At 27.6% G+C, this 13,610-nt stretch overlaps 1 protein-coding gene across 1 annotated transcript in view; it reads right to left on the bottom strand.

Annotated features, from left to right (window-relative positions):
- LOC112687959 (octopamine receptor) overlaps window positions 1-13,113 on the bottom strand; it is a 127,669-nt gene extending 114,556 nt beyond the window's left edge. Inside the window, exon 1 of the mRNA XM_025560961.1 lies at window positions 12,815-13,113. The gene's annotated coding sequence lies outside the window, so the exon portion shown is untranslated. The remainder of the gene's footprint in view (window positions 1-12,814) is intronic.
- Window positions 13,114-13,610: the final 497 nt, after the last annotated feature.

The following is a 13,610-nucleotide window of genomic DNA, read 5'->3' as shown; positions in this document are numbered from 1 at the left end:
CGGCATTTACATGCGGGGCTCCGCGATTTGAGGACCTATTCGTCGACACCAAATACGGCCCTTTTCAGGGCCAATATCCATACAAACCATTCCGGCGCGCTTACAAAAGTGTCCGCTGTTAAAGTGATCACGGTTGTACGCTCGTTTGCTTAAGTTTGCTGTTGACCGTGTATCCAATTCTCCATCGCACCTGCTCAAGTCTGATGCCGCCCGTCGTTACCGCTTATTCGAGCCAGACGCGTGGCCCGGAATAATTTTATTAAATTAATTGTATTACTTTTTTTTAATGTTAAATAAATAACTTGATATTTATTTCGTGTACATTTATATAACGATCCGGGTGTCGGTAACCCCGGCACACCGGGATTTCAATGCGAGTGTCAATGAGTATCCGTCATTAGTTCTGAATATGGTGTTCACGTCAATTGATTTCCACCTTCACTCTACCTCTACAATAGCCTTCAGTAATTGGCTCATCAACGCGTCGATTCATTTGCCACAGAACAAATATTATTTTATCTAGCTTATAAGTCTATCCAGTTGCATTTATCGGCTCTTGGACCTTTAAACCTCGAAATCTCTCCAATAAACAAAGAGGAAAGTAATAACTTGGTAATACAATTAATTCAACTAACTTACATTATCTTTTATTTATATTTGGGTTATTACAATAGAAAAAATAAAGATAAAAAATAAGTGTTTTTGTTTAATTTAAATTTTTATAATTTTCCTATTCAATTTGCTAAGGTTTACTACAAATTTACTTCATTCATCAAATACTAATACACATCGGTCGAAAGTCTCTATTAAATCACTATTTTAACTTATGCCAAATGTTAATTTTATTTACTGTACAGTTGCCGTGCAACATAATATGACGTTTGAAATAAATAATTTATACGTTTTTAATATTTTTTTCTTTCAAATTATTTAAATAATCTCTCATGAAATATATTATTATTATTTTTGTTATTTATGAATGACGTTAAAAGTATACTCCGATATTGTAAATTTTCTCTATTCGCTGATGATTTAAAATTATACCTAACAATAAATTCAATAGATGAATTGTGTTAGACTACAAGAAGAGTTTCATCGATTCTCTAATTGGTGTAAAGAAAACCACTTAAAAATTAATGTAAATAAATGTGCACAAATTTCATTTACCAGGAAAAATAAACCGATTTTACATAATTATTCATTAGACAACCATAAAATCAAAATAGTCTCTTCTATCAAAGACTTAGGTATCTTACTATCATCTGATCTTACATTTTCTGAACATGTATCATATATTCATAATAAAGCGATGCGCATGTTAGGATTTATTAGGAGACAATGTTGGAACTTCAATAATATTCAATGTCTCAGAACTTTGTATTGTTCGCTAGTTCGATCAAATATTGAGTATGGGTCCATATTATGGAACCCATCGCAATCTGGTCATATAAATAGTTTAAATAAAATACAATCCTACTTTTTAAGATATTTGTCAAATAAATTTGCTATTCATTGTACAATTGATGAACTTGCGTCAAATTTAGGTTTAAACACCCTGTCTTCCAGAAGAAAATTTATTGATATCTCTTTTATTTACAAAATATTAAATGATCAAATTAAATGTCCTGAAATTTTGGGGGGAAATAGGTTGGTTGGTCCCTACTTTTTACTCAAGATCTAAATTAACTTTCAATGAGCCATTCCACTCACAACTATATTGTTTTAATGGACCTATATGTCGTATGCTTCGAAGCTGTAATGAATTTAATTTCGATTTTAATTTTGATGAAGAATCTAAACTTCGGCTTTTATGTCTAAGTTTCAAATAGAAAATCACCAAATTGTATTATGTACGACTCTAATATAAATAAGTAATTGTAGATAATTAAAATTATATATAATTGTTAGTTTTTAAAATACACAAACATAGAATTAAGTAATTAAAATTAAATACTACTATTAGATATTATTATTTATTATTATCATCATTATCATTATAACTTATATTTATAATTTTTGTAAAACATGCTGAAACTCAATTGCTCTATATGGGCGTTAATAAACTATTATTATTATTATTATTATTATAACTATAATTGTGTTTATTGGACATTTTTATCATACATTTTAATTATTAATACAGTTTATGAATGATCGAAGTTTGGTCAAATACTGCCAAAAAAAAAATAATTATCAATAACAACCTTCAGCTCTAATTTAATATTTAGCAGCTTGTATTTGTTATATTAATTTTTTTTTTTTAAACATCTCTGATCAGCTATACTTAATGATTATAATATAAACTTAATTATAAAAATTAAAAACACGATAAAAGTTAATATTTACTCGATTTCCAAGTTCTTTTTTTTTTTTTTTTTCAATAAAAAATATAACGATTTCAAATATCCCAATTTATTTTGACTGCCAATATAATTTTAATATATAAAAACGTTGCAATAGGAATTGTAAGTAAAAACTTTAGATCGTTCAAGGTATCATTGAATCAGGTCATATATCATCTGTAGTAAGTTTTACATAGGCTTTACTACTTGGTATTAGGGAAATTAGTGAGAATAATTTGATAAATTTCAAAATCTATTTGTGGGGCTCACATAATATTTTACCTAATAACATAGGCAATTAATGTAATTTTTGATTATTAAATTTGTATACACGTTATTGTCGCTTGATCGGATTTACCGTAAACAGGTAGTAGAATTAAAAAAAGTTGTTAAAATGTATAGGTCTTTCAGTTGGGAAAAAAATATTATTTTTGATTAATAACCTCAATGTCAAAAGAATTTACACTCTTCCTCCTGAGCACGTGCCTAATAAAACTGCAACAGAATTCGACGAGATAGATCATAAATCTTCGTATCCTGATATTTACCAGCTTTATACTAGTGTGAAATCACTGTACTTACAATTGTATATACTATTATAGAACATAATTTGAACAGGACGAATCTCAAATGTTCCTAAATATCGTTTTTAAACGATCGATGCTTTACAGACTATTGGCTACCTTATACATGCCATTGAAAATTAAAAAGAACAAAACGAATTCAAAACGATTGCATCATTTCCCATCAACGCCATTCGGTCTCTCAGAATGGATGCAAAAAAATTTTAATTCTGTGACGGTTTAGAATTCATTATTACCAAAAATGTAAGGCGTTTTCAGGTCAGATGACTTAAATTTTCCATCGTGAACGAACACGTGATCCGCTCGAACATAGACCATATTCACTTGGGACCTACGTCGTAATAATAAATTATAGTATAAAGTAATAACGGTAATTCATTGTTTATCCTATGAAAACTGTTAAGACCGAACGGTGTTTTTACTAAATGGCAATCAGTTTCTAGATAAAAAATAACGATGATAGATCGATGGCCACGGTAACTCTATCGAAGTGACTATGGGTTGTTTGCACCTATTATGATAATGCGATATGGGCTTCTGTCCAAGATTCTTTTATTCACATCATCGATACTTAATGGACTATATATTACGACGGAGTTAGTGATCACATATATATTATATCTCCTCCACTATACCGTCCCCCACTAATTAATCGGATATGTTTGCAGGCATTACAAATATATGGTAAATCATCTTTCAATATTTTAAAATAATTTTTATACGAATGTCACGATATTATCGGTTTCAGGGGCATACTTATTCAATAAAGTATTCTAATAAAACTATCAAAAGTAAAATATTTACGTTTTGTGAAACAAACCTCACTATAATATTTCATTACGCATTATAATTATCTGCAATATATAAGGTGGGTCGAACTAATGCAGTGGGGGTTAATTATTTCATAATAATAAACACTTCAATTATATATATTCAGTTGTTTCGTTTTTAATGTATTATGATAGAAGATTAAGTCTAAAAATATATAGTTAAATGGTTCATATGGACACCTAAGTTAATCGGTCCACCTGTAGATGTATTTATTGTTTCATTAAAAGACAGAGAATGTTACTGTCATTTTAATTAATCGTTTAGAAAAAATTAAAAATGACTATGCATATTTATAGCAAAATCAGCCGTTCGTCTAAAACGAAGTTTACTTTTTTTTTATATCTTCAATTTTTTTAAGTTCAATATAATAGACTATGACATCACAAAATACTTTTAATATTTTAAACAACTTTCAACTAATAATTTTTTCGTGACCACTTAGATTTTTTTTAAAATCATTGACACTTCAATCTATAATACAGTTATACCTGTTTATTTTTCTAATAATTAGTAAATAACTACGAATTGTGTACAGTAGTGCATTATACGAAATTATAATGAATTATTGCGTATTAATGGATATATTATTATTTATTTCATGAATACAATATTTTTCACAAATACGTCGTTGAAGAAAACAGAAATATGAGTCGTAACAATTTTAAGTGGTTTACATTTTATTATTTGAACAAATGTGTACATTGATGATGACAGGATAATAGTCTAGGAACAATACTTCACTATTGTTGTTCTTCATACATTTGATATGAAAAATAAAACTAGATCACACGTAGAGTAGATCATTGTTTTTGAATGAACTAGTTGAACTGTTTTTTTCAAAATGTTTTTTTGTCAAATACGTAAAACCATAAAAAATAAAATAAAATATAAAAAAAATACATGGAAAAAAATATTAGAACTTTTCATACAAAACATTTTGCTAGACTGAATCGAATAAAACTAAAACCTAAAAGGACAAAACCACGGGACCTAGAAAACAAATATAAGAGTACTACATTAACTTAAAAGGAACGAGAATAAGAGAACAAAGAATGGAATTTTTTACGATTTTGTTTTTATACTATTTCATAGTTCTTATGATGGGGGATAATAAGTTCCTACATGAGAGTAGCAGGTAAACAATTACATACGTTATTTCCTACACAGACATATGTAAGTTCCTATACGGTGAAAACCAGGTATGTATATTAGTTCCTACACGGTGGGAGAAATTAAATATGTATATACGAATCTTCAAAAGGTCTTCAAAAAAACAATGCTTAGAAGTGCCACAGCATCAACAGGTGTATCGTTATGTTGGGTTATTTGTTATTAAAATTGTTGAAACATTTAAATACTATATTGGAGTATAGAGTAGTAGTATAGAGCAAGAGTGGCGTACCTTTGGCACGCGTTGACAAAATTTAAATTATTAACAATTTTACACAAAAAAAACTTTGATATTTATAAAATTTTAGTTATAAAAAATTCAAAGAAACAAATCGCATAAATTTTAAAAATGATAATATTCCTTATAATTTCAATTTTGTCGTTAGTATATCTTTATGAATGTATAATTTCCATAACGAATTTATTTAAATCGAAGAAAATAAATGCTTTGACCGATGAACTTCTGACATCAAAACTTTATTCACTGAAAAACCGCATAAAATAATTAAATGTACACACCAAATTTAAGGATATTTCATAAAACTTTATAAAATTACAAAAATATTTTTACTTACTTAAAAAAAATAATTTAATAAATTTGACACTGAGGATTGAGGATACATTTCATCATGGATTGTCACTAGAATCATCTTGACAAGAACGGCAAACAAATGAAACAATCTTTTGGTTTTTATTTTTTGTCGTCGCGATTAAACATATGTGACGAACTACATAAAATTCGTTTACAAGACATGAAATGATTCATAAAGTTTGTCTATTACCTAAACGTGTTAAGCAGTCAAAAATCGTGAACATGTGCATAATTATCACACTGATGCAATAATGAAGCGAATACATGTCTATATGTTGTGTATTTCAATTTAACTGAGATTTTTTATTAAATTTCCATTTTTTTAGGAGGCAGATAATTTGGACTTAACAAGTTTTATTTTATACCTACTTAAATATCAAAAACAACTTCGTTATTAAAAAAATTGTTATTATATTAATCTCATAAAGGTAATGTATATTTTTAATATGATACATACTACGAAAAAAGCATAAAATTAAAAGAAAATAATATTAATTTGATAAACATTTCAAAAACCCACGTAGCTATAAAATTGGTTTTTGTTTATTTTTATGGAGTTTAAAAATAATATCTAATAAATCATTGTGATTTTGTTACAATGTTATATTTATCATTTCGCCAATGCATATGCCATTACATTGAACTCTTTTTTTTTTTTTACCCACTCTTTCTTTAAGCTGTTAATTATAACATATAATAATCTAATTGGTATTATTTTGAATACTGTTTTTAATGATGGACTTGGTTATTATTATTTTTCAAAAACATTGCACATCTTACAAAATATGGTTATTTTTTCTTAATCATAGATATATTTTATTATAAGAATTGACCAACATAATATTATTAAAATTTTTTTCCGTCACAGACTTTCAATGAAATTAATACTTTGTATTGAATAATAATCAAGAAAGTAATCAATTTGTATATTTTTAAATAAACGTGTTCTACGTATTATTAATTAATTAAAAGTATTTGGTTTTTTTAGAATTTTAATTTAAAAAAAAAAAAAAAAAAAAGTTACATTTATGGTTAACTAAATCATATATAAAGTGGTTCGGATAGTTTTCAAATATTAAAAAAAAATAAGTTTTCTCGTTGTTTTTAATTACAGTATAATGTCGAATTATTGTTAAATTTGAATTTTTATATTTTCTAATTCAATTACTATACATCGATTGTTTTTATATAAGCATCTTTTAGTAATTTAATGATACAATTAAAGCTAATCATTCAAAGAAAAAAAATAGAATTTAAATTTTTAATTTTATATCGAATTATTCAATTTTAAGCCTATTTCAATGACTACATAGAATTAAATATATTTTTTTGTTTGTTTTATATATTTTTTTTATGATGAAAATATTTTCAATGTATATTTATCACCAATTTTCTGTTATATTTCCACTTAACTGAATATTTCATTTTCAATTAAATTACAATCATGATTTAAATTGATTATATTCGTATATATAAATATAAACATTTTAACATGATATTAACTCTTGTACTGAGGAAATCTATTTATTATTCTTGAATGATTTACATAAATTTAATACGTTTTCGGTACAGGACTGAATAATGCATAACGTAAATAAATTGTATGATAACAAAAATAATATAATTATAATTATAATGTTATAATTTTTACATTTAAGATTTGTAAATATAACTTGACATGTAATTTTACTACGGCACATTAAGCATGATCTTCAAAATAACTGTATATTATAATAATTCTCATTAAAATAATATTATTTACTACATTTAATTAATGGTCAAACGTACGTGACTTTAATTAAATCATATGTATGTTACAATTATCGAATTTGTTCGCACTGTAACACAGCTTAAAAATCTGAACCAGATAGAGAGAAAATCGTGAACAAGTATCTCGAAGGCAAGGACAGCGCTTGAATAGCACATAACCGCAATTAGATCACGATATCGAGAGAGAATGCGATCCTGTCATGAATTAGTACGTACATAATTTGTTCGTCTTGCATTTGAATTTGCACCAAACATTAATTACTCTACGCATTTTAAAGTTGTTATCGGTGCAACGTGTAATGGACAAAGTATGCCAGTATTGTCAGACTCTAAAAATTTACTAACGAAACATCCGGCGTGTGATGCGCATCGGAAAAAGTTGAACTGTAACCTCTTTCCACTTCATCCGAATATTTACAATCGCTTCTTCCTGGTCAATCATACCATATAAAATTAATTTTGCGAATGGCAAGCAAATTTAATTTTTGTTTCCAAATGACGTCATTTACGATCTTACATCCGATGAACGTAATTTTGAAGCCATAATTAAAATATAATGCCAAGTGTACCATTATTTTGGGTCGTTGATGCTAATGCCTATTGATTATCCGAGGTTTCTATCATAGAAATCTATTATGGATATTTATGGTTTTTGGCGGATAGTCTATAGCGTGAGGTCGTGGTTTTCCAATTGCAGAACATGCACACGGTACACTTGGTGGCGGTTCTTCTCAGACGCAGTGGCGTAGCAAGATTATGACGAACTATGCCTACGCCAGGAGCACGAATTGTAAAGAAGCGCAAAACTGTACAAAAGTCATATTTTTATATTACAATCAAATCGAAATTTTTCCAGCATACTTTTTGAAATATGTAGATGTTTTTTATTTGTACACAATACGTGTGAATTGTATGATGAAATTGTGAAAAAAGCACAAGATCATTTAAATAAAAAAATTTAATATGAAGAAATTATCAATGAATTTGCTAGTCATAAGGTGAGAAAAGCAAATTTTCAAAGTTTACAATTAACACTGTAATAATTAATTTTAAGTATAAATTGTATATTTAAAAAAAATATTGTAACATCAAATTTCGATTGGTTAAAAACCGCTTTTTTCCAAGTTGGCCAAGGGCGCTAATGAGTTTTTCTACGCCACTGTTCAGACGTCCTCGCAGCCGTTACAGGTCCACCTCTGACGATGGACAAGGGAAACTGGGTTTCACGTTGATGGCCCACTCCGTGGACTGATCGTTGAAAATATAGACGTAATCGTCGACAGCCATTGTGATAAAGACTGCCACGAGATTCACGTCAAATTTCTGGTCGCAGCTTACTACCACACTACTTATTTAGAACGGAACTCAACAGTAGCTTGTATTGCTTTCTACCTAACCATGAGAGGAGGGGGTAGGGGTGACTGAGACTTTCAACATCTGCTTCTAAATTTTTCATCACTCCCTCCTCAAAGAACTCACTGAAAGTTTTTGTTATTTATTTTTAGTATCAACTTTTCTATCATCAATGCTCTTTCAAGTAACAATATATGTATAATTACGTAAACAATTAATTTTATTATTCAGTCCGGTTCCCAAATCTAGAAGTATGATTTTCATAAGTTTACACGACTGATTGTCAATTATAATAATTGATAATTGTTGATATATTATAAAATGCATATTAAAAACTCATTAAAAAATAAAAAATAAAAATATCCTACTTTTTTTTAGTAAAAACAATAATTAAAATAATTAAAATTAATAAATTAATCCCAGAAAAACTGGGAAGATCAGTTTATATATATATGTATAATATAATCAATTATAAATAAAATAATGCCAACCAACTAAATTATTCCCATATGGACTAGAAACACGAGCACTCTCTGCCACACACATACCCAACACGAGTATTCGAGTTTACCATAGATATGATTCAAATTTATATAACGATAAATAACTATTTAATTTTTTTATTCCATTTTACCAAAGTAATTAGTAATTATTATTATACATAAACATATTTTCAATACATTTTATTTTATTTAGTCCGTATTTTTGTGTCCAATATTGTTGGTACTTTATCGTATTTTTAAAACACGAACTTTTTATTCCAAAATATTTTTTTATGGCCTACTGACCATACGCTTGAGCGGGGAGGTAAGAAAGAACTAGATTTTGATTAATTTTTTCAGCTACAGATTTTTAACCAGAAATAGTTTTTTACATTTTTATACGCACCCACTTGTGTGCTTGGTTGGTTTTTTCTAGCATAATTAACATATATAATTATAAAATAAAAAAACAGGAAAGAATCACGGTGTTGGCCACGTACTGGCTTATCGATATTTGAAAACAGTTCAATTTGTGCACAAATACGTGCTGCTAATTTCGACCATACACTTTTGAATATTTTGTAAACAAACGATAATATTAGTTATTATATTAGTTTTAAAATATTTTCTCCTGTATCTTTTTCATCAATATATTAAAATACAGCAAAAAATCATTGTTATTGTAAAATATATCGACTGAACGAATTATCGTCAATTAAACTTTATAATGACATATTATATCAAAGCTAATAATCAAACGATAAAATACATTTTCCTCTTAACATTATTATATTTCGCGAGACATCAACAATACAATAGATTTCTTTTTAGTGATATTATAGATTAGAAGACATTTTGATTTAAAATTTATCGTGTACATAGTTTTAGTTTTTTTTTTTAATTTTTCAAAATTGTTGAATTTTAAACATCCCCCAATGATTTGGTTTTAAACAACAATTATTAATTTTCTAAAGTGCGAAACGTCAATCATCATTTTATTAATACCATTTCCAGACAAAGATGAACGAAATATGTAATTGTTTAGAGAACCTTTTTCTTTTCTTCTTAAATTTTATTTACGCTCTACTCTAGATCAAAACCCTACACGTCTGAGGGGTGATTAACGATTATAAATTTTTGTTTCTTAAAGTCCACATAGTACATCATTTCAATAAAACTGCTAATAGTTTCGCATACATAAAATAGAACTGAGCCTCAAAGATTTAAAAAACTATGTATATATATATATTAATTTTAATAATAATACAAAACAGAGATGTAACGTGTATAGATAATTTTTCTCCAGTAGGCCACTATGGTTTCCTGAACTGTGTTTATACACACTATTGATTCAATGTTCCGCAAAAACCCTGTATAAACTATTTTAGCATCGATTACACATTTCGGAATACTGTACGCATAAAAACATACTTTCAAACATGTATACAATTTATTTTATTTTGCCTCAGACTCCTGAACAAATAAGTTTGTTTACGTGTTCGATAAAGTTTTCGTACAATTAGAACAATACCTATTCCACGATTGCTCAATATTTTTTTACCGTGTGAAAAAGTACAAAAAAAATTTATAAAAAAAAAAAAAAAAAATAATAATTCGAATATCAAGAGGAAAATATAGTGGAATGAATAATAATATTACGTACGTTCGGATACGCCAGGTTTTGATGTAACAAAATATTCATTTCACAGTTCTTTGGAATAAAAATAATTTTTAGCTACACATCACCATTAGCACCATCAGTGCTCAATGGACTTCGACGCCCATTCACGTATTTTGTGTCATACTATTAAGCTTGTATTGATTTATTAAATAACTATTATCGACCCAGGAGTTGATATTCCATTATAATATTCAAGTTTTAATTCGACTGACTGAAGTGAAAATTCATAAACTATAGATCGGATAAATCAGAATATTAATATGGTATAAAATCACAGTTTGGCATTATTTTAACGAATTTTACGTTTCAAATTTGTATACAAAACACATATAGTATACTGCTTCATGTTATTATTATTACTATTAATCATGCATCTGTTACAAACAATATTGGTTGTATTTCGTTGAAAATTAGGTTTTAACAATCAACACTACTCATAATACTTTAGATGGTCTCCTATACGTGAATGTACTAATATTGCCTACCTAATACGTCAGATCATTAAAACAATCAATATTTTATACTCCCTTTATTACATATTTTTATGTTTTTCTTGGCCTAATTCATGTATTTTCTGATTATGATAACTGTGATTTATTAAGTGTTTCAAAATATAGTATAATTTATATTTTTTTAAACATGAGTTTACATATATTAACTTTAAAAAAACAAACAAATACAGGCTTCACAATTTGTCTTTTTTTTAAATTTTTTTTTATATTGTTTAGAAATATTTTATAAATCAAAAAAAAAAAAAAATTATATTAAATAAATATGTATAGTTTTGTAAAAATCAATGTTCTAAGAATTTTTCATTATCAAAAAAGTATAAAGAACTTTAACGAAATGAAATCCAATCAAATCATTTGATGAGTTTTAACAATTTCAAACATATAAATATATAAAAAAAAAATTCAATCTCACCCTGTTTAAAACTATTAATGCGTGTTATACATTGACTTTTATTTATTTTATATCAGTTGCAAAACTAAAAAATTAAAATTTTACACGGTGAGAAAACATAAAAACTATCGAGTCGCGACTTTATTGACTTTGTGTATGCTGTATGTATTGCTTAATTTTTAATTTTAAACCGGTCAAACGTTACAAATATAATAATAATCTAGGCTAAGCTTTTATTTATTTATTTCAATACATAAAATATTTTTATTTATTTATATATTTACAAAAATTACAAAACGTATAATACTAAATTATATAATTTGACTCAAAAATTAGTTATAATTATTGTCTTGAATTATGTACTCAATATTAATAAAATATCACATTATCACATCCAGATAACTGCATGAAGTATTTATTTCAAAAGTAAATTTTTGAAATCAAAGTGTTCATTGAATAGAAAATATAATTATAACTCAATTATTCTATCATTATTATTTTATTATTTCTAAAATATTCTATAACAATGGTTTTTTTTAAATAATATTTTAAATGTTATTGTGATCTAACGTTTGATTGATAATTTTATATGTGATTGAAAATTTCTACTAAATATAGTATCATTTATATATAAATTCTTATACATTTAGTTGTATAGAAACAATACTTTTAATAATAATGGCTTTAAAAATGTTTTTGTTTCGAGTAGCTTTATAAGACTGATGATAAATAAAACATCTGTAAAGTTGATTAGTTTATTGGTATACAGTATTAAAGTTGGTTCGTAATTTTAACACGAAATCATATTGTTTTAACACGATTGAACTGGCTATTATTTGAGAGGTACTTATTAATAATAATATTATCATGTTAAACAATATATAATGTATATAGTATAATCAAAACAAAAAAAAAATAAATTGACTGAACAATACCGATGATAACTAATATTTCATGTTAATAATTTAATAAAATATACTTATTAAAAAGTCAAAAAGTCGTGATTGCAAAAAAAAAAAAAAACTAAAACAATTTTTCATTGAAAATATTCAAAATAAGCTTCATAATATTCATTTTCAGAATGCCGTTCATCATTCGACACTTACCGGATGCAATACGAAGACGTCGACCGTCTGACTATCCTTCCGTCGTCGGACCAATCGCACGCACTAAACCGAATTCTCTTCGTTTCACGATCCGCACACGATCGCATAATAACATTTTAACCATCGGTAAGGCGTGTGGACATTTCTATCTATCCGGTGCAACCGCAAACGTGTTAAATCGAAACACCCGTTCGCCAAGGAAACGAATGCGAAAATATAACCGGACCGAAACGAAACTCGCGCCGCGGAGGTTCAACCGACGGACACCGCCGCGGGGGAAAAAACGGTCGTCGAACGGCGGCGTACGAACGAGGACTGACGCGCGTTGTAAGCCAAACGTGTGCCCCTATCCGCGCGCGCGCATACGTGCGGTGTGTAGGTGCGTGCGCGCGTGCTTGTGTACGTACCGGTGGCGTATTTAGGTTTTTGTCATGAGTGGGGAGGGAGATATGGCTTTATACAGTTATTACAAACTTGAAGGGGGCTACGCCTCCCTCAACCCCTAGGTTTCATAAATAGTAAAATATATTTTAAACTATGGTAATCAGATATTATAGTATCTATATCCGCCGTACCCATAAATAATATAAGAATGGATATACCAAAACGACGATAATACGTTCTTGTTCTATGATAATACGGACCGCATAAACCCGATGTGATAATCACTGACCGCAGACCGGTGACCATCGATACTGATGAGAATATTATCCAATGTATTATAACATTTTAATTCATACAAATGCAATCAATTATTGATATAAAATATATATATATATAATATTTTAAAAAATAT

Source organism: Sipha flava, unplaced genomic scaffold, assembly GCF_003268045.1.
Source record: "Sipha flava isolate LNK unplaced genomic scaffold, YSA_version1 36_pilon_pilon, whole genome shotgun sequence".
Lineage (NCBI taxonomy): Eukaryota > Metazoa > Arthropoda > Insecta > Hemiptera > Aphididae > Sipha > Sipha flava.
The sequence above is the reverse complement of the archived record's forward strand: the minus strand, read 5'-3'. Positions and strand labels throughout refer to the sequence as shown.